Source organism: Mustelus asterias, chromosome 10, assembly GCF_964213995.1.
Source record: "Mustelus asterias chromosome 10, sMusAst1.hap1.1, whole genome shotgun sequence".
NCBI classification, from domain to species: Eukaryota; Metazoa; Chordata; class Chondrichthyes; order Carcharhiniformes; family Triakidae; genus Mustelus; species Mustelus asterias.
The window spans coordinates 64,832,460-64,855,134 of record NC_135810.1 but is presented as its reverse complement, the minus strand read 5'-3'; the positions used below and the strand labels follow the sequence as shown (position 1 = coordinate 64,855,134).

At 45.0% G+C, this 22,675-nt stretch overlaps 1 protein-coding gene across 1 annotated transcript in view; it reads right to left on the bottom strand.

The window, feature by feature from the left end:
* grm5b (glutamate receptor, metabotropic 5b) overlaps positions 1-22,675 on the bottom strand; it is a 598,451-nt gene that overhangs the window by 112,306 nt on the left and 463,470 nt on the right. The gene's annotated exons all lie outside the window — the stretch shown is intronic.

The following is a 22,675-nucleotide window of genomic DNA, read 5'->3' as shown; positions in this document are numbered from 1 at the left end:
CTATGATTCTAAAAGCATATAGCACCTAAGGCTTTATTAATACGGTCATTGAGTTCAAAAGCAAGGAAGCTATGCTGAACTTGCATAGAACACTGGTTCTACCTCAGCTGAAGGATTTCATCCAGTTCTGGATGCCAAACTTCAGGAAAGATGCAAAGGTATTTCAGAGAGTGCAAAAAAGCCTCTCTCTACTCTCTCAGAAGACGAAGGGAATTTGGCATATCAGCTACGACTCTCACCAACTTTTACAGATGCACCACAGAAAGCATTAGAACAAAGAACAAAGAACAATACAGCACAGGAACAGGCCCTTCAGCCCTCCAAGCCCACGCCGCTCCCTGGTCCAAACTAGACCGTTCTTTTGTATCCCTCCATTCCCACTCCGTTCATGTGGCTATCTAGATAAGTCTTAAACGTTCCCAGTGTGTCCGCCTCCACCACTTTGCCTGGCAGCGAATTCCAGGCCCCCACCACCCTGTGTAAAATACATCCTTCTGATATCCGTGTTAAACCTCCCCCCCTTCACCTTGAACCTATGACCCCTCGTGAACGTCACCACCGACCTGGGAAAAAGCTTCCCACCGTTCACCCTATCTATGCCTTTCATAATTTTATTCACCTCAATTAGGTCACCCCTCATCCTCCGTCTTTCCAGTGAGAACAACCCCAGTTTACCCAATCTCTCCTCATAACTAAGCCCTTCCACACCAGGCAACATCCTGGTAAACCTCCTCTGCACTCTCTCTAAAGCCTCCACGTCCTTCTGGTAGTGTGGTGACCAGAACTGGGCGCAGGATTCCAAATGCGTCTGAACCAACGTTCTATACAACTGCAACATCAGACCCCAACTTTTATACTCTATGCCCCGTCCTATAAAGGCCATATGCCTTCTTCACCACCTTCTCCACCTGTGATGTCACCTTCAAGGATCTGTGGACTTGCACACCCAGGTCCCTCTGTGTATCTACACGCTTTATGATACTGCCATTTATCGTATAGCTCCTCCCCTCACATTTATCTGGATTGAACTCCATCTGCCATTTCTTTGCCCAAATTTCCAGCCTATCTATATCCTTCTGTAGCCTCTGACAATGTTCCTCACTATCTGCAAGTCCAGCCATTTTCGTGTCGTCCGCAAACTTACTGATCACCCCAGGTATACCTTCTTCCAGATCGTTTATATAAATCACAAACAGCAGAGGTCCCAATACAGAGCTCTGCGGAACACCACTAGTCACAGGCATCCAGCCGGAAAAACTCCCTTCCACTAGTACCCTCTGTCTTCTGTGACCAAGCCAGTTCTCCAACCATCTAGCCACCTCCCCCTTTATCCCATGAGATCCAACCTTTTGCACCAACCTACCATGAGGGACTTTGTCAAACGCTTTACTAAAGTCCATATAGACGACATCCACGGCCCTTCCCTCGTCAACCATTCTAGTCGCTTCTTCAAAAAACTCCACCAGGTTAGTGAGGCATGACCTCCCTCGCACAAAACCATGCTGACTATCGTTAATGAGTTTATTCCTTTCTAAATGCGCATACATCCTATCTCTAAGAATCTTCTCCAACAACTTCCCTACCACAGACGTCAAACTCACCGGCCTATAATTTCCTGGGTTATCCTTCCTACCCTTCTTAAATAACAGGACCACATTAGCTTTCCTCCAATCCTCTAGGACCTCACCGGTGTCCAGTGACGAGACAAAGATTTGCGTCAGAGGCCCAGCGATTTCATCTCTTGTCTCCCTGAGCAGCCTTGGATAGATTCCATCAGGCCCTGGGGATTTGTCAGTCTTTATATTCCCTAAAAAACCTAACACTTCCTCCCTTGTAATGGAGATTTTCTCTAACGGGTCAACACTCCCCTTCGAGACACTCCCAGTCAACACATCCCTCTCCTTTGTGAATACCGACGCAAAGTATTCATTTAGGATCTCCACTACTCCTTTGGGCTCTAAGCATAATTCCCCACTTTTGTCCCTGAGAGGCCCAATTTTTTCCATGACAACCCTTTTGTTCCTACTGTATGAATAAAATGCCTTGGGATTCTCCTTAATCCTGTCTGCCAAGGACATTTCGTGCCCCCTTCTTGCCCTTCTAATTCCTCGTTTGAGTTCTTTCCTACTTTGTATTCCTCCAGAGCTCCCTCCGTTTTTAGCTGCCTGGACCTAACGTACGCCTCTAGAACCATAGAACCATAGAAAATTACAGTTCAGAAACAGGCCTTTTGGCCCTTCTTGTCTGTGCCGAACCATTTTATGACTAGTCCCACTGACCTGCACTTGGACCATATCCCTCCACACCCCTCTCATCCATGAACCCGTCCAAGTTTTTCTTAAATGTTAAAAGTGACCCCGCATTTACCACTTTATCCGGCAGCTCATTCCACACTCCCACCACTCTCTGCGTGAAGAAGCCCCCCCTAATATTCCCTTTAAACTTTTCTCCTTTCACCCTTAACCCATGCCCTCTGGTTTTTTTCTCCCCTAGCCTCAGCGGAAAAAGCCTGCTTGCATTCACTCTATCTATACCCATCAAAATCTTATACACCTCTATCAAATCTCCCCTCAATCTTCTACGCTCCAGGGAATAAAGTCCCAACCTATTCAATCTCTCTCTGTAACTCAGCTTCTCAAGTCCCGGCAACATCCTTGTGAACCTTCTCTGCACTCTTTCAATCTTATTTACATCCTTCCTGTAACTAGGTGACCAAAACTGTACACAATACTCCAAATTCGGCCTCACCAATGCCTTATATAACCTTACCATAACACTCCAACTTTTATACTCGATACTCCGATTTATAAAGGCCAATGTACCCAAGGCACTCTTTACGACCCTATCCACCTGTGACGTCACTTTTAGGGAATTCTGTACCTGTATTCCAAGATCCCTCTGTTCAACTGCACTCTTCAGAGTCCTACCATTTACCCTGTACGTTCTTCTTTGGTTTGTCCTTCCAAAGTGCAATATCTCACACTTGTCTGCATTAAATTCCATTTGCCATTTTTCAGCCCATTTTTCTAGTTGGTCCAAATCCCTCTGCAAGCTTTGAAAACCTTCCTCACTGTCCACTACACCTCCAATCTTTGTATCATCAGCAAACTTGCTGATCCAATTTACCACATTATCATCCAGATCATTGATATAGATGACAAACAACAATGGACCCAACACCGATCCCTGCGGCACACCACTAGTCACAGGCCTCCACTCAGAGAAGCAATCCTCCACAACCACTCTCTGGCTTCTTCCATTGAGCCAGTGTCTTATCCAATTTACTACCTCCCCATGTATACCTAGCGATTGAACCTTCCTAACTAACCTCCCATGAGGGACCTTGTCAAAGGCCTTGCTGAAATCCAGGTAGACAACATCCACTGCCTTCCCTTCATCCACTTTCCTGATAACCTCCTCGAAAAACTCTAATAGATTGGTCAAACATGACCTACTATGCACAAAGCCATGTTGACTCTCCCTAATAAGTCCCTGTCTATCCAAATATTTGTAGACCTCTCTTTTCTTTTTGACCAAACCCTCAATTTCCCTGGTTATCCACGGTTCTTGAATCCTATCCTTCTTTTTTACAGGCACATGCCTATCCTGCAGCCCTAATAACTGTTCCCTAAAAGACTCCCACATGCCAGATGTGGATTTACCCTCAAACAGCCTCTCCCAATCAACAGCTGCCAATTTCTGCCTAATCCCACTAAAGTTAGCCTTCCCCCAATCCAACACCTTACCCTTGGGACACCACTCATTCTTTTCCATCACTATCCTAAAGCTAACAGAATTGTGGTCACTATTTGCCACATGTTCCCCTACCGAAACTTTGAAGACCTGACCGGGCTCATTCCCCAGTACTAGGTCGAGTATAGCCCCCTCTCTAGTCGGGCTATCTACATATCGTTCCAAAGAACCTTCCTGTATGCATTTTACAAATTCCTCCCCATTCAGACTCCCAGCCCTACACGATTTCCAGTCTATACCAGGGAAATTGAAGTCTCCCACTGCAACAACCCTATTTTTCCTGCACCTATCCATTATCTCCTGACATATCCGTTCTTCCACTTCCCTTGGGCTGTTGGGGGGCCTGTAGTATACCCCCAACATAGTGACTGCGCCCTTCCTGTTTCTGAGCTCCACCCACAGTGACTCATTACATGACCCCTCTGAATTGTCCTCCCTCTGCACCGCTGTAATATGCTCTCTAACTAATACTGCTACTCCCCCACTTCTTTTCACCCCTCCTCTGTCTCGCCTAACACACTTGTACCCCGGAATATTCAGCTGCCAGTCCTGTCCCTCTTTCAACCAAGTCTCTGTCACCGCAACCACATCCAAATTCCTCGTAAACATTAAGGCCCTAAGTTCGTCTGTCTTACCTGCTACGCTCCTTGCATTGAAGTAGAAGCACTCCAGACCTCCAGGCCCAGTGAGGTCATCCTCCCCCAGAGTGCTCTTCTTCTTTGCCAGCCTTGTCCTGGCCCCAAGCTCGTCCCCAGCCTCTACACTTGCAGACATAATTTTTTGATCCCCACCCCCCTGCCATATTAATTTAACACAGTAAGAAGTTTAACAACACCAGGTTAAAGTCCAACAGGTTTATTTGGTAGCAAATTTGGTATTATTTGGTAGCTTTTGCTACCAAATAAACCTGTTGGACTTTAACCTGGTGTTGTTAAACTTCTTACTGCGTTTACCCCAGTCCAATGCCGGCATCTCCACATCATATTAGTTTAAACCCACCCGAACTGCACAAGCAAAACTCCCCCAGGATATTCGTCCCCTTCCAATTTAGTTGTGACCCGTCCTTCTTGTACAGGTGCCCTCCTCTCTTGAAAACTTCCCAGTGATCCAGGCATATGAAGCCCTCCCTCCTGGACCAGTCCTTTAGCCAAGCGTTCAATTGTACTATCTCCCTATTCCTAGCCTCACTGGCACTAGGCATTGGGAGCAGCCCAGAGATTGCCACCCTGGAGACCCTACTTTTTAGCCTATTTCCCAACTCCCTGAATTGCTCTCGTACGATCCCCCTGCTCTTCCTATCTACGTCATTTGCACCAATGTGTACAATGACATCCGTTTCTTTATCCTCCCCTTTTAATATGCCTCCTATCCGCTCGGAGACATCCAGTACCCCAGCACCAGGTAGGCAGACTACCATCCTGCAGTCCTGATCGCATCCACAGAATCGCCTGGTTTCGCATTCTTTCTGGTTGTATCATAGCTTGGTATGGCTCCTGCTCTGCCCAAGACCGCAAGGAACTACAAAAGGTCATGAATGTAGCCCAATCAATCACGCAAACCAGCCTCCCATCCAATGACTCTGTCTACAGTTCCCACTGCCTCGGCAAAGCAGCCAGCATAATTAAGGACCCCATCACCCCGGACATACTCTCTTCCGCCTTCTTCCATCAGGAAAAAGATACAAAAGTCTGAGGTCACGTACCAACCGACTCAAGAACAGCTTCTTCCCTGCTGCCATCAGACTTTTGAATGGACTTGCCTTGCATTAAGTTGATCTTTCTCAACACCCTAGCTATGACTGTAACACTACATTCTGCATTCTCTCGTTTCCTTCTCCATGAACAATATGCTTTTTCTGTATAGTGCACAAGAAACAATACTTTTTCACATGTTAATACATGTGACAGTAATAAATCAAATCAAAATCAAATCAAAAAAGATTCACAGAAATGGTTCCATGGATGAAAATCTTCAGTTACAAAGATATATTGGAGAAGTTGGCATTGTTCTGCTTGAGAAGAGAATGCTGAGGGAAGATTTGATAGAGATATTCATAATCATGAAGGGTTTGGGCAGAGGGGATGGAGAGAAATTGTTCTCATGGTGGAAGATCGAGAACCAGAGGACATAGATTTAAAGCAATTGGCAAAAGAAGCAATGACAACGTGAGGAGAAATGTCTTCATGCAGTAAGTGGGTAGGATCAGGAATACATTGTCTGAGAGTGTGGTGGAGGCTGGTTCTACTAAGGCCTTCAAGAAGGAATTGGATTATTATCTGAAAAGGAAGAAAGGAAAGGCAGGGCTACGGGGAGGAGATGGGGGAGTGACATGAGGTAAATTGCCCTTTGGAAAGCGGGTGCAAACATGAAGGGCCTCCTCCTATGCCGTGACCATTCTGTGATAACAAATGGCACTCAGATGGAAGCCTGTTGTTTGTACACCTTGAAATCAGTTCATTAGCATAGTTCCAGGTCCAGATATGAACCAGTACAGGATGCAAAATATGAAGGGAGTATAAAAAGTGAGTAAATGAAATTTAATGGAATGATGATAATTAAAGTGAAGTGTCAGATGAGGTGGTAAAAAAAGATCAGTAAGCTTTTGGAAAGGCTTGAAAGACATCTGGACACATCAGTAGCCTTGGGCAGAGATGAAAGTGAGAGGACAAAGTAGTGACAGGCAAAAATGGAGTTGGGCGATAAATGCAGCCTTGCTACTGTGACCCATGTTTTGAAAACAAATACAAAAATGGCATAAAAAGAAAGGTAAGATGCAGGCATGAAGTGAAAGTGAAGCACAAAATCCAATCTCCTCTTTTTGATGACTGCTGACAGGAAGAGGGTGCTGCAGGAGAGACACTTGTGAGGAGGGCGATCTTTTTTGCCAATCTATGGCACCCATCCCCATAGATCAGCATTACCGAATTCCTGGATTAGGTGGGGGCAAGTGGGTGCTGTACATGACTCCCACCATGAACCGTCACAAATGACATGGAAAGAGATGGGCGGTAATGGAATTTTAGACATGGGTGTTATCCTCTACATAGCACAAACAATGAATTGTCCAACTGACCATGATAACACAATGGAATATCTGCAGAATTTTCCTAGCATTAAGCGTTACTCTGATCTTAAGAACAGGAGATACATTTTATGCCACTTTCCTGTCACTAATATATAATTTCATAGAATCAAACAGCATTACAGCACCGAAGGCAGTCATTCAACCTATCTCACTTGTGGAAGAGCTGTAAAATTTAATCTTACACCCCAGCTTTTGCCCCATAATACGACAAATTATTCTGCTTCAAATAAATATTCAGTTGCTTTTGGAAGTAGTCCTATGGGAATAATATTTCATCATATGTTTAGATAACATGCACCATGTCTTAACTATCCTGTGTGTGACATAATTTTTATTTTATTCATTTACAGGATGTGGGCATCGATGGTTAGACCACCATTTATTCCCCTAGTTGCCCTTCAGAAGGTGGTGATAAGCTGCCTTCTTGAACTGCTTCAGTCCCTGAGCTATAGGTACACCCACAGTGCTGTTCAGGAAGGAATTCCAGGATTTTGACCCAACGATAGCGAAGGAACAGCGATATATTTCTAAGTCAGGATGGTGAGTGACATGGAGGGAAACCTCTAGGTGGTGTTGTTCCCAGGTATCAGCTGCCCTTGTCCTTCTAGATGATGGTGGTTGTGTGTTTGGAAGATGCTGTCTAAGGAACCTTGGTGCATCTTCTAGATGGTACACACACAGCTGCCACTGGTCATCGGTGTTGGAGGGATTGAATGTTTGTGGAATGGATAGCAATCACGCAGCCTACTTTGTGTTTGATGGTGTCAAGCTTCTTGAGTATTGTTGGAACTGCACTCATCCAAGCAAGTGGAGAGCATTGCATTACATTCCTGACTTGTGCCTTGTAGATGGTGGACTTGGATTGGGGAGTCAGGAGATGAGTTACTTGCTGCAGGACTCCTCTGACCTGCTCTAACAGCCACAGCATTTATATGGCTGGTCCAGTTCAATTTCTGGTCAATGGTAACTTTCAGGACGTTGGTGATGGGGGATTCAACAATGGTAATGCCATTGAATGTCAAGTGTTGATGATTAGATCCTTTCTTGTTGGAGATGGGCATCACCTAGTACTTGTGTGGCACGAATGTTACTTGCCACTTGTCAGCCCAAGCATGGATATTGTCCAGGTCTTGCTGCCTTTGAACATGAACTACTTCTTTATCTGAGGAGTCACGAATGATACTGAACATTGTGCAGTCATCAGCAAACATCCCCACTTCTGACCTTATGATGGAGAATTCTCCTAGTTATCCTCTAGTTCCTCTGCCAAATATTTTAAATATATGACTTCTGCTTACTGACACATTAGTCAGAGGAAATAGATGCTCCCTAATTGCACACCTCTATTGGTGCCCTTTTAATCTGTCCTGCTCTAAGGAGAACAAGTGCAGCTTCTTCAAACTCTCAAACTTCAAACAATGGGTGGCACGGTGGCACAATGGTTAACACTGCTGTCTCACAGCACCAGGGGCCCGGGTTCGATTCCTGGCTTGGTTCACTGTCCGTGTGGAGTGTGCACATTCTCCCCATTTAGAATGTGAATGCACATATTAAGCTTGATTAAATATGCCTCCATTATTTCTGAAGGAAAATGCTCATCAAGATGCGAGAAGCCAGCAAAACAGCACCACATCCAGGATTCAATATAACACTAAAAAATCTCTTGTATTGTATCTAAGGATATAACAAAACCATTTTTATTTGTATTCTTCCTCCACATTTTGTGGTTATGTTTCTTCCTCTCTTTAAATTTCATCGAGCATTTCTCCAATCTATGGTTGCTGAGGTGCTTGGTTAAGCTTGGTTTTCTGTTGGAGTTGCTCCAGATACAGTCATTCATTGGTAGAATAACTCAAGCTGACTTGCCCTCTAACTTACCTCTCCTCCCTCTGATCAAACGCTTGCTGAACAAGTTTGAAATGAAAACTCACTGTGTGTTTAATCAGGGCTGTGAATCAGCAGGAGACCACTGCACGGCCCTGCACAATGATACACGATCACTATCCCCCCCCCACCATCCCCGTCAAGCCTAACAAACTGTTGTTTATTGTTTTGAATTTGACAAGCTCAGTGCTGTTGGACACATCCATAACTGGAAGGCAATCTGCAGCAAAAGCAGATCAGACGAGACTGAAGCTCAAAACTGAATTATCAGCCTCAAAACAGCAGAGACAAATGAAGCCTTAAAAGCTCTAAGGCTTCGTAACATTACTAATGACAGCTTATTGACAGCGTTGGCACAGTATGGTGCAAGCTACTGAGGCATGGCAATTTGCAAATTTTATTTATATCTTTCTAGTTGATCACTCTGTGACAGTCCTCCTTAGACTTCTTGGTATTCCAATGCTACATCACTAGGTTTGCATGTAATCCATTGGATAAGGCTTATATCAAACCATATGCAGCCAGTCTGTTCTGCATGGAGATTATGGGCCGGATTTTAACCCAACCTGACAAGTAAAGTCACAAACATTAACTTAACAACCCTCTCCCATTAGAAACTCACTGACCATAATTTTTACTGAGGGGCTGACTCAGGTTGGAAAAGCAGTTGCTCGGAAGAAGCAAGTGCCTCATGAACAAATCAGGTAAGGGTCCAATGATTTCAGTCTGTCACCAATGCCATTTGGCTAACAAAGCTGTTCCATTACAGCTACAACACTGGCATCTACTACAGAGTAAGGAACATTTCTCAGGCATGTCCTTTCCCCAAAACCAGAACTAATCCAACTCGATCAATGCCAACCCATCAGTCTACTCTCAATCATCAGCAAAGTGATGGAAGGTGTGGTTGACAGCGTTATCAAGCAGCACTTACTCAGCAATAACCTGCTCACTGATGCTCCTTCTGGGTTTCTCAGTTCCTGACCCCATTAGAACCTTGGTCCAAACATGGACACAAGAGCTGAATTTCAGGATCGAGGTGAGACAGACTGTTCCTGGACATCGAGGCAGCATTTGACTGTGTGTGGCACCAAGAAGCACTAGAAACATTGACATCAAGGGAATCTAGGGAAAATGCCTCATACGTTGGAGTCATTTCTAAACAAAGGAAGATGGTTGTGGTCATTGGAGGTCAATCATGTCAACCCCAGCACATTGCATCTCAGATTCTAAGGCTAGTGTCCAAGGTCCAACTGTTTCAGCCGTTTCAACAATGACTTTCCCTCCATCATAAGGTCATAGATGGCAATGTTCACCAATGAGTACGCAGTGATCGGTATTGTACATCACTCCTCAGATACTGGTCAGTCTGTGTCAAAAAACAGCAAGCTTTGCTTGGTTCAGGTTTGGCTAATAAGTAGCAAGTAACATTCGTGCCAAAGAAGTGCCAGACAATGGAAGTTTCCGACAAGAGAGAATCTAAACATCTCCCCATGAAATTCAGTGGCATTGCTATTGCTGAACCTCCCACTATTGACATCTGGGAGTACCATCATCAGGAAATTGAATTGAACTTGATGGATAAACACAGGAAACTGTGTGTTATTGGGCACTCCACCAAGCGGAATTCTCTATTAACTGGAATTTGTGATGTTCCCTGAATACGAATCATCACTTTACCAGCCGAAGCATATCTGGAGTTATCTGGAACCTGAACCAGTATATTATTTCACCCTGTCCTTCCCCCCTCCCCCAAGCCTGTCCAGCATCTACAAGGCACAAGCACAAAGGAATATCCTTCACTTGCCTGGATGAGTGTAGCTCCAACAACACTGAAGAAGCTTGACACTATCCAGAAAAAGAGCAATCTGCTTGATTGGCAATCCATCCACACATTAGACATTCACTCTCTCCACCACTGACACACAGTGGCAACAGTGTGTAGTACCTACAAGATGCACTGCAGCAACTTGCCAAGTGTCCTTCAATAGCACCTTCCAAATCCATGAACTCTGCCACCTTGAATGACGTCACTTGGTCTCATCTTAACAGCACTATGGGCAAACCTCAACCAGATGGACTGCAGTGGTTCAAGAAGATGCACCAGCACCTTCTCAAGGGCAATCAGGGGTGGGCAACAAATGCTGACCCAGCCAGTGAAACTCACATCTCGAGAAACAACTATAAATAAATCTGGGAAGTTGAATTTAAAGAAACACTCAATTATTAGCTAGAATTTGGCTTTGTTGCCATTGTGACTAATACATTTCCTCGGCAGTACTCATGAGGTTCAAGTTTACTACTTTCATAGAAATCATAGAAACCCTACAGTGCAGAAGGAGGCCATTCGGCCCATCGAGTCTGCACCGACCACAATCCCACCCAGGCCCTACCCCCACATATTTACCCGCTAATCCCTCTAACCTACGCTTTGATTTTTCTCCTTAGCTACCGTGACTAAGCATTCACTGTTTATTGTGTTTGTTTTGTTTCAATTCTTTGGATGGAATCAAAGTTGGAGGAAGAGGAGAGCTGCAGCTGGAAAAATTTAGGACAAGTGGCAGATTGAACCATTGAGAAGAGAGACTCTTTCTAAGCTGCCACAGGGCACACCTGCTGCACCTCCCAGTCTTCAGTTCACAGCTACATCAGGTTACAAAAACCAACACTAGCAGAGTAAACAGTTCACATTATTCAAACCACTCACTTCAAAATTGGGCAATCCTTTAAATCGGGCAAATAGCTTGAACCAATTATAATTAAGGCTCTCTGTTGTTGTGGTAATAATTCAATCCAGCAGTTAGATAAAGCTAATTCAATCAGTGATTTGCAATGGATCATTGGTGTTTGTTCATCATTTACCACCCCACACAAATTTCAATGGGATTTTGGTTCTCCTGCTGCTACTATTGCCTCAGTGTCTGCTGACCGATTCTATTCAGCACCAAATATTATAGAACTTCTGTTTGAATCACAAATTGAGATTTAATGCTTGGGAATTTGGTTCAGGGGAAATGATTGGTGTTGCTCTTTGCCTCCTATATTTGCAGTGTTTAATGTTGCAGGTGGCTTTGGGACACCTTTCCCACTGCCCACAATGGCAGGATCCCGTGTCAGATTCTGCACTTGGAAGCTCATTCATTATGACCTGGCGGGTTCCCCTCTGAATCACCTGATGGAGTGGCAGCTGATTCGTCTGGCTGCAGTCAGTGAGCAGGTTCAAAGGTTCAGGCACCATATGTAATTGCCATGCCAGCACACTCATAACACTCTCTTCAGCCCACTTGTCCTCACAAGACCATGTAGATGTCCAGAAGCTCAAGAAGGAGTCTGTACCTCAATTCAACCATATTCCCCGAGCCCATCACCTGTGAGGTGCCCATGCCCCCCATAGACCTCTACTTCATCTGGAGTCTTCTTGCATCCCCTTCCAATAAACAATGTGGTTTCCCTTTGACCCCCTTGTTTTTAAGCATTTCATGGGTCTTGTGGGTGTCCAGCTTGCCTCCACTTGGTCTTCCCTTTGCCTTCCATTGTTCATCATCCTCATCCACCCCCTTCCTTCTCTGCCTGTCAGTGTGCCCTTTTGCCCTTCCACATCCCCTCCCTGCCTTTGCATGGCCCTCCTTGCACATTGCTTCCTTGCCTTCGTCACCCACTGTTCTTGCACCCCACCCCCAGTTGCACTTCAGACCATTGGAGTGAAGTGTTTATGAGTCCCACACACAGTGCTGTCCATAAAGACCAGCTGAAGGCATGAACTGAAGGGCACTGGCCTCAAAGTCTCAAGCAACGTGAGTTCCACCTTGCGCACATCTTTTTCAAATGGGTTTAATGCCAGAGTGATTTCCCGCTGGTCAGATGCAAGATTGGGAGGCCTGACAAGATCTTTGTGATTGGCTGTTATAATGATATGCAAATTAATGCAAATGGTATTCACACCACCAGTTAGTGGGAAATCTAACCTACCACTGGGAGGATTGCAAACTCTTTTAACGCTGGTAGGTTTCTTAATTTCAGCTCCCACTGGATTCTCCACTCCTGCCACCACCAAATCCACTGCGGGCAGGATGGGAGACTCCCACCCAATGTTTCAAGCTCTGAAGAAGAGTCAGATGGACTTGAAGTTTTAACGCTGCTTCTCTCTCCGCAGATGCTGCAAAACCTGCTGAGTGTTTCTCACATTATCTGACTTTATTTCAGGTTTCCAGCATCCACATTATTTTGATTTTATTTTGGGAACTGAATATTTCATGGTACTTGATACTTTGAAAAGACAAAATTGATAAAAAGATAGAATTGAAGAGCATATGATGGTTGGAAGCTGTGGAAGGTAGTTGCGGAGGCAGCAAGGGGTGGAAATATTAGGCTGATAACAAAGGATGACAGGAGGACACATATTGAGGAATGATCTTGGTTCAGAAGAACAGGAACAGGAATGAGTACGAACAGAGCTAAGAAATAACAACGGTCAAAAAACAGAGATGGGGATATTTTATAAATCCCCTAATAATAGAGTAGTAATCAAAAAATAGGAGTTTGTAACAAAGGCAAGGGAATAATCCTGGAGAATGATAATCTTTCCAGAGATTGGACAAATCAAGTAATTTGAAGGACAAGGTCATGGAATATATTCAAAATGGCTTGCTGGAACATTACATCATGGAACCAGGTTTTGTGCAATGAGACAACGTCAATTAGTAATTCCATAGGAAGAGAACCTTTGGGAAAGAGTGATCATAATGTGACTTTCATATTGCGTTTGGGAATGACATATATAAGTCTGAATGTGTGATATTTATCTTAAATAAAGCTAATTACAGAGGTATAGGGATGAGTAGAGTAAGGTAGTATTGGAAGTTAGTTTGAAAGGTATGATGGTAAATGAGCAATGGTCAACATTTAAGTAAATACTTCCTAATTCTCAACAAATCTACATTCCATTGAGAAATAACAAGCATGTAGGAAAAGAGATCCATGGCTAACTTAAGAAGTAAAATATTAATTAAAAAGAAGAGAATTATAATATTGCCAAGAAGAATAGTGGGATTGAGAGAGCTTTAGATATTAGCAAAGGATGACCCAAAAGCTAATAAAACAGAATTTGAGAACAAACTGGTCAGGAATATGAAAAATGGATTGTAAGAGCTTCTACAAGTGTAGAAAAAGGAAGAGAATACTTAACGTAAATGTTCATCCCTTAGAGACTGAGAGAAGAGAAATTAAAATGGGAAATAGTGAAATGGTATTGACATTTATAAATATTTTGTGTCTATCTTCATGTTAGCAGACATAAAAAACATATCACAGGAACCAAAGGTTTAATAAGAGGGAGGAACTTGAAGTAATGGCTATTAATAAAGGAAAAGTACTGGAGAAATTAATGAAACTAAAAGCCATGAACCTGATAGCATATATACTAGAATTCTAAGAGAGGTTTTTGCAGAGGTTACAGATGTACTAGTTGTGATTTTCCAAAATTCCCTGGATTCATTCCCATGGATTTGAAGGCAGCAGCTATAACACCAGTATTCGAGAGGGAGGGAAACAGGGAACCACAGCCAAATAACCTCACATCAGTTGGGAAAATGCTACAATCCATTCTGAAAGAAGTAAAAAAGTGCTAACAGGACACTTAGAAAATCATAGAATCATAACATCATAGAAACCCTACAGTGCAGAAGGAGACCATTTGGCCCATCGAGTCTGCACCGACAACAATTCCACCCAGGCCCCGTCCCCACAACCCCTCATATTTACCCCGCTAATTCCTCTAACTTACGCATCCCGGGATGCTAAGGAGCAATTTAGCATGACCAATGCACCTAACCCACACACCTGTGGACTGTGGGAGGAAACCGGAGCACCTGGAGGAAACCCACACAGACACGGGGAGAATGTGCAAACTCCACGCAGACAGTGACCCAAGCCAGGAATTGAATCCAGGTCCTTGGAGTTGTGAGGCAGCAGTGCTAACCATTGTGCCACCGTGCTGCCCCATTACAAAATCATTACAATAGGCAAAATTAACATGATTTAATGAAAAGGAAATTGTGTTTGAAAAATCTACAAGTTATCTTGAGGATGCTCATGACATAGTAGGTAAAGGGGAACAAGTGGATGAAGTATATTTGGATTTTTAAAAGACAGTCAATAAGGTGCCAGACCAAAGATTGGTGCACATGATAAGAGTTTATGGAGTTGGTTAATATATTAGCATGGATAGAGGATTGGTTAAAGAACAGAAAACAAAGAGCTGGAATTAACGGTAATATTCAAGTTGGCAGGTTGTTATTAGCGGGGTGTCAGAAGGATCATTGCTGGACCTTCAACTACTTGTAATCTAGTGTCATGGTGTCATAGTGGTTAGCACTGCTGCCTCACAGCGGCAGGGACCCGGGTTCGATTCCCGGCTTGGGTCACTGTCTGTGCGGAATCTGCATGTTCTCCCCATGTCTGCGTGGATTTCCTCTGGGTGCTCCGGTTTTCTCCCACAGTCCAAAGACGTGCTGGTTAGGTGCTTTGGCCATGCTAAATTCTCCCTCAGTGTACCTAAACAGGCTCCAGAGTATGTCGACGAGGGGAATTTCACAGTAACTTCATTGCAGTGTTAATATAAGCCTACTTGTGGCGCTAATAAATTAACGTTAAGCTTCAAACTTAAACTATAACTGAGATGAGATGACCATGTGTAACGTATCCAAGTTTGTTGAATGATACACAGAAGTGTGGGACAGTAAGTTGTGAGGAGGCCACAAAGAGATGAAACCATCGGTAAGAAAGTGGTAGATGGAGGATGTGGGAAAACATGAGATTATTCACTTTGGTTGAATACTTTGTTGAAAAAAAACTGAATATTTTTAAAATGGCAAGTATTAAATGCTGATATTCCAAAGATTTTGGGTGTCCTTGTATAAGAAGGACAGGAAGTCAATACACAGCCTTAGTATGCAATGAGGAAAACAAATCATTGCAAGAAGGTTGGACATTCCTACCTATGCTGTTTAAAGAGATTGTCATAGTTAAAGATTAACGCCTGTTGGCTGTTCCTGCAATTATACAATGGGCGGTATTGAGAGTTCTATAAAATAGTTAAAATCAATAAGGAATCGCATGGCAAATGCTGACAGCTGTTGTCCTGGTTTTAAGGCTTTGCACAAACCAAACACAGGTTATAGTATTAGTGAGCATTCCCCTTAGAATGCAGCATGGTTTGGAGAATGCAGAAGCCATGTAAAGCAAGACCAATTGCTGGAAGAGGAAGAAGCAGGAGAGCGGAAAGAGCTCTCAGCAGGAAGTTATATCTGCCTAGAGTACTGAGGGAACAATTCTCCAACCTGAACCTCAGTGAGAGAATATGTACGAGCCGTCTACACTCCAATCTGCTGCCTGCTGCAGCCACAAGTGTAACTTCTACTGAGGGAGGACAGCCTTCCCAATGGCTGTGAAGGTGAGGGTGACCATGATTGTTTTTAGTATCTGGCATGTTCCAGGCTGTATACATTTACAACATCTCACACTTTGCTGCCTAGTATTGCATTACGGAGGTCACTGTCACTATCTATTCAAAGGAGTTTGGTTGCATTTCATTCACTCTTGTCAAAGAACTGCAGGCAGGTTGAGCAAACACCTACATGGTGCAGGGTGTCACTGACTGACCGCACATGGCTTTGCAAATGCCACATGTAACATTTTTTTACACTTTCATGGATGTGAACATCTTGCCAAAGTCAGCATTTGAAACTCATCCCTAATTGCCCTCGAGAAATTAGTGGTGAACATCCTTCTTGAACTGTTGCAGTTCATGTTGTACACTTACATTTCTCTGAGGGAGTTCCAGGATTTTGACTCAGTGACAGTGATGGTATAGTTCTCAGTCAGACTGCTGTGTTTTTTTGAGGGAAAGTTGTAGATGATGGTGTTCCTATTGTCCTTGTCTTTCTACGTGTTAGAGATCACGGGTTTGAAAGGTGTTGTTGAAGGAATCTTGTTCAACTGCCATCTTACATCTTGTATATGACGCAGCTATGTTCCTGTACATTGGTAGTCGAGGGAGTGCATGCTTCATGTGGATGGGGTACTAATAAAGTGGGCTGCTTTGTTTTAGATGGTGTTGAGCTTCTTGAGTGTTGTTAGAGCTGTACTCATCCAGGCGAGTAGAGAATACTCAATCACACTCCTGACTTGTGACTCAAAGATGGTGGACAGGTTTTTGAGGAGTGCAAAGGTGAGTTATTCACTGCAGGATTCTGAGCCTCTGACCTGCTCTCATAGCCATTTTTATGGTTAGCCCCATTGCATTTCTAGTCAATGGTATCCACCAGGATGTTGATAGTGGGGGATTCAGTGATGGTCATGCCACTGAAATTCAAAGATCATTAGATTCTCTCTTGTTGGAAATCTGGTACTTGTATAATGTGAATCTTACTTGCCCAAGCCTGAGTGCTGTCCAGGCTTTGGTTCATGTGGACATGGTCTGCTTCATTGTCTGAGGAATCACGCGCATTATTGAACACTGTGCAATAATCAGTGAACATCCCCACTTTTGACCTTTTGGTGAAGGACAGTTTATTGATGAAGCAGTTGAAGGTGGTTGAGTTCAGGGGATTACCCTGAGGGGGTTCCTGCAGTGATGTCCTGAGCCTGAGGTGATTGGTCTCCAATACCACGACCATCTTTCTTTGTGCTTGATATGACTCCAACCAGTTTTCCCCTGATTCCCATTAACTTCAATTGTGCTTGGGCTCCTTGATTCCTCAGTCAAATAATTCATTGTTGTCAAGACAACCCTGAGATATATTGATATAACACAACAGATAGGGATTCCTCTCCCTCAAAGCCCAGATCATGGGTGACCAATTGCAGAGAAAAATGCAGGTCTTTTCCTAGTATCCTGGCAACAGACATGATAGCTTCATTCTGTGGCAGTTTGGTATGTCAACTGTATTTAAGCCACCATGACAAACTGAAGAGTGGTTGGTTATCGGTCAACGTGGCTATCCGCTGATGGTGTGGTTCATGACTCTGGTGCACAATACATGTGCATGTGGGCATCTTACATAAAACAAAAGTCATGCTGCCTCAGGAGATTGACAGAGCAGATTATTGGCTCACTGAAACAACACTGTTACTGCCTCGACCTCTCTGGATGACCCCTGCAGATATGAAGATGTATGGTAGTCCACATTGCTGAACCTCAGCATCATGTGGGAACAGACCTTGCAACCAGCTGTACGGCAAACAGCTGAGGAGTAAGAGGAAGAGGTGGAGAAAGAAAAGGAGAAGAAAAGACAAAGGAGAAGAAAAGACAAAGAAGAAAAGAAAAGGCAAAGGAGAATGAGGAAGAAGAGAGGAAGCATCCAGCACTTCCCCTTTCTTCAATATTTCCTACAAACTTCCAATCTCTACTGTCTAGAATGGCAATGGCAGCAGGCGCAAAGGAACACTACCAAACACTATCCTCCATTTTGAATTTCTTTCCTCCAAGCATCAGATTATGGGGGCGTTTCGCCCAGCGTGCTGCATGGCTTTGGTAGTGCAGCGGGCCAGGAGACTCAAGCGGAGGCCATTTAGCAGGCTTCCTGCTGGGTGCCACAGCCCTGCGAGTCACTGGGCGCCAGATTTCTGGAGCCGTCAGCTCCGCAATAAAAATTGTGCAAAGCTGTATAATTAGTTTAAATGAGAATTTGCATCTAGTCTCTCCCCTTCCGCCAGGAATGTTTCACTTGGAGCTGGTGGCTGGACCCCGCTGGAGTGAAGGGGGACCAGGGAAGCCCTCCAGGAGGTCGGGGTGGGGACCTCTTTGGCAGTGCCAGCCTGGTCCCTAGCACTAGTCAGAGGGTAAATTGGCAATGTTCAGAGATCATCTTGGCACTGCCCACTGGGCATCGGGCAGTGCCAAGGGGGTGGGGCCAGAGGAGGCACGGCCTGGAGAAGATCAGTGCGGGTGGGGGGTCCCACTGCCACTCTGCACTCTGGGATTTTAGGTAGAGGGAGGGAGGCCAGCGATCAGGGCTGGCCAGCGGGGTGGGAGGGGTGGTGTTGGCCTGCCAGTTTGGAGGGGGGAGTCGGGATTCCACGGGGGCCGTGATCAGGGTTGCCAATGGGGTGGGGAGGGGTTGGGGCTGCCCGTGGCAAAGGTGGGGTAGGAGGGGAGGAGATCAGGACCTCTGGGTTAGGGGCGGGTGGAGATTGAAGCAGGACAGGGGCAGGGCAAGGCTGGCCTGGACACACCTGGGGGCCAGCAATTGGAGGATGCGGGGATCAGAGGGGCAATGATGTGGGGCTGTGGGGCTGGCCAGTGATCGGGAGGCCGGGAGTGTGGGGCTACTGCGTATGCACTGATCTCGGCACATGCTCAGTGGCCCGCTCAGCGCTATGCTGCCAGCCTCTCCAGCGGGAATGGGCCCTGCCCACTGATTGTTAATGATATTCACACTAGTGCACTCTGCAGTGCACAGAGTGTGGGAGATTCATTTTAAAAATCCCACTGAAAAAAAGTGTGATTTATTCTAGTTTTTACACAAATTCAACACTTAGAATGTTTTTGGGAGAATCCCACCCTATATTTTGTTTTCATGTTTTTGATTCCAGACAGAGTTTACCTTTATTCTGCTATTAACATATAGTTTGGACCAATGCTTTGTGTCATTACCACTCCCTTTGCCTGTTTTCCCACGGCATCTTTGGTATTGAATCTCTCACGCCCGCTAACCAATGCTTGACTTTCCCTTTTGTTCCACTGGACTCACCCCCTTTTTCAATAACATAAAACTCTCTCTTTTCAGCTCTGAAGAAGAGTCATGCTGGACTGAAAACACAGATGCTGCCAGACCAGCTGAACTTTTGCAGCACTTTAAATGCCACGATCTGTAAATCACACACCATCCTGACTTGGAAATATAAAAGATAACTGTTCTGCATCGGAGAGCATGCTACCACCCATCGGAGAGCATGCTACCACCCATCGGAGAGCATGCTGCCACCCATCTTTTGCCATGGTTCAGTTTTATTTTGAAAGCCAGGCAACTTGTACCAGGACTTATGTTAGTTCCTCCAGCAATAGTGCACCTCCCCTTTAAAATGTGCCAGCTGATTTTGCAGGCAAGCTCTAACTCATGCTAACCTTTCATGACTTTGGCCTCTGCTGGGATGTGCAGCCACTCAACAGCACTGTTAGTGCTAGCTGTTCACAACAACAATGTTAATGAGCTTGCAGCATAAAGTTGGTGTGCTGGCTGTATCACATTGAATGGTGCAAGATAATCACACATCAAGCTCCACTCCTGTTTTTTGAGGGCTGTCCAATTAAGTCCCCACGAAATCAGAGCATGGCCAGGATTTTACATTCCCTGACCAGTGGCTTCTGAGGCACTGTGGTGGAGGGAGCATAAAATTGCACGGATGGAATTCCCTCCAGAATCCTGCCTGCCCTGACCCAGACACAGTTTTATGATGGGATTGGCAGGGCCTTAAATGGGAAGCCCACCCATGTTCATATTAAGGCCATTCAGCAGCCAGGTAGTAGTCAGTTAGGGGCCTTTTCCCACCCAGCCTCAATTGTTAGGTTGGTGGGCGCCCAATGACTGAGGGTGGGAAACTGAATAAGTTTTTGTCCTCGATCTGGGGCAGGAAGGCAGTGGGTGAAAGATTTCTTAATCAGAAGGCCCCTTCAGACCGGGAACCCCACCCCTTAGGGACTGGAGAGCTTCACCCCTCTTCTCCATCCTCTAGCTCTCTACCCCTTGACACCAAGATCAGCCCCCCCCAGCCCCCATGGTATCCTCTACCCTCCCTTCCTGACCCACCCCAGGGTATCACCTACCCGACACATGGTGGCACAGTGGTTAGCATTGCTGCCTCACAGTATCTGGGACCCGTGTTCGATTCCCAGCTTGGGTTGTTTGTGCAGAGTCTGCACGTTCTCCCCGTGCCTGCGTGGGTTTCTTCCGGGTGCTCCGGTTCCCTCCCACAGTCCGAAAGAAATGATGGTTAGGACGTATTGGCCATGCTAAATTCTCCCTCAGTGTACCTGAACAGGCACTGGAGTGTGGTGACTGGGGGATTTTCACAGTAACTTCATTGCAGTGTTGATGTAAGCCTACTTGTGACACTAATAAATAAACTTAAACTCCCTGGGACCCCCGGTACTTACCTGAAGTATGGTCCCGGGACGTAATCACAAGAATAGTGCTGCAGTACCTCTTCTGGCCACTGCAGTGCTGTGCTTCAAGGGGCTGAAGAGCTGTCGGCCAGTGCAAGGGCGGAGTTCCCTCCTGCTACCAATCAATGCTCAATTGAGCGTAAAATGGCAGCGGGTCTGTCAGAGTCGGTGGGGATATGTTTCCCGCTGACTCTCAACATGGTGGGTGCTGAGGGGTCGGTATGTTGAAAACCCAGGCCAGGGTTTAGTTAAGAAAGTTGGGTGAAATCTGCCTTTACCTACAAGGGAAGCAGGGCACTTGCCATTCTGAAAATTCAGATGCATGTCTTTTCAATACAAATTACCAATGACATTTTGCACAGATTTTCTTGAAGGAATTTCGCTTGATCCATTTCATAGTTTAATTAGTGTAGAATTTTTAATTCAGTCATGGGATTTGAATATCGCTCGCAAGGCCAGCATTAATTGCTTTTGAGAAGGTGATGATGAGCCGGCTTCTTGAACCACTGCCATGTGTGTGATGAAGGTATTCCTTTAATTAAGGAGGGAGTTCCAAGATTTTGACCCAGTGATGAAGAAAGGACAGTGAGACATTTGCAAGTTAGAATGGTGGGTGATTTGCAGGTAATGACATTTCTCTGTAGCTGCTTCCTTGTCCTTCTAGGCAGTAAAAGTCATGGATTTCATAGCTGACGTCGAAGAAGCCTTGGTGAGTTGCTGCTGTGCATCTAGATGATGGACACTGGAGCTGTGGTGGAGGGAGTGAATGCTGAAGACGGTGGATTGGGTGCCAATCAAGCTGATTGCTTTATATAGGATGGTATTAAGCCTTTAGGGTTTTGTTGGAGATGCAGCCATCCAAGTGGAAAGTATTCAATTCATAGAATCCGTACAGTGCAGAAGGAGGCCATTCGGCCCATCGAGTCTTCACCGACAACAATCCCACCCAGGTCTGTAACTCCACATATTTACCCTGCTAATCCCCCTGACACTAAGGTACAATTTAGCTTGGCCAATCCACTTAACCTGCACATCTTTGGACTATTATACTCCTGATTTGTGTCTCATAAATGGTGGAGAGGCTTCCGGAGTCAGGAAGTCACTTGCCAGAAAATACCCAGCCACGGGTGGCATGGTGGCACAGTGGTTAGCACCGCTGCCTCACAGCACCAAGGACCTGTGTTTGATTCCTGGCTTGGGTGACTGTTTATGTGGAGTAAGCATGTTCTCCCCATGTCTGTGTGGATTTCCTCCGGGTGCTCGGGTTTCCTCCCACAGTCCAAAAGACATGGTGGTTAGGTGGCCATGCTAAATTCTCCCTCAGTGTACCCGGTGCCAGTGTATGGCAACTAGAGTATTTTCACGGTAACCTCATTGCAGTGTTAATGGAAGCCTACTTGTGACAATAATAAATAAACTTAAAAGCTTTTGACAAACTCTTGCACCCATTGTATTTAACTAGATCATCCAGTTAAGTTTCTGGTCAATGGCAACCCCAAGCATGTTGATGGTGGAGGGTTCAGTGATGATAATGCCTCTGAATGTTAAGGAGAGGTTGTTAGATTGTTTCTTGTTAGAAATGGTCATTGCCTGCCACTTAGGTACCAAAAATACTTGCAATTTAGCAGCTAAAACCTGAATGTTGTCCAGGTCCTCGTACATGCAAGCATGGACTGCGTGATTATCTGGGAAGTTGTGGGTGATACTGAACATTGTACAATCATCAGTGAACATCCCCATTCTGACCTTATGATAGAGACTCAATCACTGATGAGTAACTGAAGATGGTT